Below are 3,185 nucleotides of genomic sequence, written 5' to 3'. Positions count from 1 at the left end.
CTTTAAATCTTATAGTCCCATTTTGGCTTTAAATACTGAAGCCAAGGGTTTTAGCAAATGCCTCTGCCATCTTTCTGAAAAAAGTGTCAGGGTCTGCTGTGGCTTTTTACCTGGATTTTTGTTTCCTACCTTTTTGTATTTTGTTTTCTTTTACTTTTCTATAACGATTGTATAATTTTCACTAATTGTTTTATCATGGTTAATTATTGCCTTTCAGTTTACTTTTATTATATGTCCTAATTATATTTTGCATATGGTAAATTATGATACTTAGTTTCTGGCCAGGACGTGGAGTGAAACCTCTCATTAGTTAATAGCCTTCAGAAGCTGTAATTAGGTTTCACGGAAGTACCTTGTAGAAATATTAACCACCTTGATGACACTGCTAAGTTGTAGTAGCATTTTCCTAGTGTAGTGTTTGTCTGATCCCTTTAGCATTGATTGGTGTGGTTAGCTTGGACGTTTTCTAACCATTTAGTCTCGGCTCTTTGTGATTTTTTGTTCATTTTGTGTTTATGATTGGGATTTCAGAGTCTGAATTTTAGCTTAGTAATGGTAAGGTATATTGATATTTTTTTCTTCCATTTCTTAATATTTTGGTGTTTTGCCTTTGGCATTTTCGATTATTAATAGGTAATATATTATTGGATTTACTTTTGTTAGTTACTTTTTCTTTTGGATTTATATTGTACCTTTTGAATTAGTTTCTTCTTATTTTTGTGTATGAAAAAAATACAATTTTTTTTTTCAAAATTGTTCCTTTCCATGTGTGGTGAGTCACTACAAAAAGTATTTAGAATCTGTTGTTTCTCAAAAATTATGAGAAGGCCTTTCATACACTTGAGGTGTGGGTTTGACTTAAAAATTATGACCTGGGTATAGATACCTCATGGTATCGGATGTTTTTGATATAATTTGTGTGGTGTAAGACAGGGTATCCTGTCATCTAGCCTTTTCATTAATGGAACTGCACTTTCTTTTACGTTATGTTTAGATTTGGCAAATTCAAAGGGGAAGCCCAAGACTAATGGTTTGCTTGTAGGCATACTGTAAGTGTGGGCCAATTAAGTCCATTTTTGGGCTTGCTTGGAGGCTGAAGCCTATCCCAACGGGATGCAAGGCAGGAAGCATCATTTGATAGGGCACCAGTTCATCAGTTCACCAGGGCTTACTCATACACAAATCGATATTCATCAACTAACCTAACATACATCTTTGGGATGTAGCAGAAACACCCACACAGACACCAGAGGTCAACATTTTATACTAGTGCTCCGATTTTTCTGTGTATTTGCGCACAGTTATGCATATATTTGTGAAATGGTCAAGTGTCTAGCTTGGCTTCCTCAGCACTTCACAGGCTGTATTGAACTCCTAGCCAGACCCATCTGTATTTAGTGTACAAAGTATGTTTGTGTTTAAGTAAAGTTTCTCCAGGTACTTTAGTCTTCTCCAAATGTCTTAGGTTTAACCTGGTAAGGTGTAAGGTAGTTTTGTTCTGTGTGGGCTGTGATGTGTACTATTCTGGCTTGGTTGTGATCTTTTGCCCAATATTTTTTCAGTTCCCAGTAATTCTCCAAATTAGACAGTACACTCAAAAATGGGCAGGTAAATTTTGAAGTAGGGATCTAAAATGTCATTGTGGGTCCCACATAGATTCAAATTGAAAAGGTAAGGCATCATCTAAAACACAAAAGTCAGCCCTTGAAGAAAGTAAAGTGAATGAAAAAATGAATGCGTCTGAATTATGGAGTAAGTAGATTACTGAGCCCACTGTCAACTGTTACAAACCAGTGAAGATTTTCTGGAGGTTTTGAATATCACAGAATCTAGTTCTATGTTTATTGTTGTAATTTTTTATCTCTAGATCAATTTCAAATTTTATTCACATTATATTTCTATTTTATCACATGACCATTTTGTTTTCCATGGGCACCACCATTTTGCCATCTTGTTGCCTCAACATAACACATTGCTGCTAGGCATCAGGTTTGCAGAAAGTGCACCACATGCAGTGCATCATCCAAAATTGTGGAATTTGTATAATAAACTACAAGTGTGCTTATAACTTTTTTGGGGTTCTGATTTCATGCAGTTATCCATTAGACAGATTTACAGTATTTTCTGTTTTTTACCCCTGCTACATAATAGGTTTTGCCAAATTTATCCCATGGTGGGACTGCATATCTGGCAATAGACCTGAAGGTGTCCCCTAGCGTGCATGCATGTGTATTGCACTGCTTGTACTGAATTTCTAAACAAACAGTAGGAAGTAGACGGATTTTTATTATGAGAGTCTGTGCAACAATATGTGGTGGTAAAATAAAAACATGCTGTAATGTTAGAGAGAGTGTCTATGAAATAGATGAATTCACAAATATGAGTGCCATCACAAAGTTTTCCTTCATCATGTGATTGTGTGTGTTTGCATTTGCTATATTCCAGCAAAGAAAGCATGTTAAACTTAAGTGCATTGCTTATAACCCACTTATTATGTTAATGTTCTTATTACCATGAAGAGAAATAAACAGGCTGGAAAATACCAACAGTCACTGCTGAATTGACATGCAGCCTCCAATGAGCAAAACTTGGCAAAGTTAAAAGAAAAACGGCAACTCAATAAACGCATTAACAAAATGATTTTTGCTGTCATGTCGTCGGCATTGGTTGCCTTCCATTTTGAGAGAGGTATGATTTAAAAAGAGGCAAGAATAATAAACAATCACCTTTAAATACAAGAAGTCATTTCTGCTAGTAATCAATAAGCCTAAATATGGATTAAGTGGGGAGGAAAAAGGGTGGATGGATTATTTTCGAAACATGGATGAATGGATAGATTTAAGACACTTTACCTCTGTTTTTGATCTAGAATTTATACTTCAGTATCAGATGGAATAAAATAATAATTATTAAACCATTTTCCAAGACACATTTCGTGAGATGATGTGTCCACAGTGCATTTTCATTTAAGGTGGGGTTGGGTTCTTATACATTTCAACATTAATTTTACATTCACTCTGCATTTCTGAGTAGTTGATATAAATGACAGTTGGTCACATTCTCTTGTAGCACATTTACAAATAAATAAAGTTCATGTATAAAACTAGTAAGAGAGGAGAGTTAGTACAGTATTTGAATAATAGCATTAAAAAAAAAAACAAAACACTAGCTTCACTGTTCCTTCC

This window comes from Polypterus senegalus, chromosome 9 (assembly GCF_016835505.1).
Source record: "Polypterus senegalus isolate Bchr_013 chromosome 9, ASM1683550v1, whole genome shotgun sequence".
Lineage (NCBI taxonomy): Eukaryota > Metazoa > Chordata > Cladistia > Polypteriformes > Polypteridae > Polypterus > Polypterus senegalus.
The sequence above is the reverse complement of the archived record's forward strand: the minus strand, read 5'-3'. Positions refer to the sequence as shown.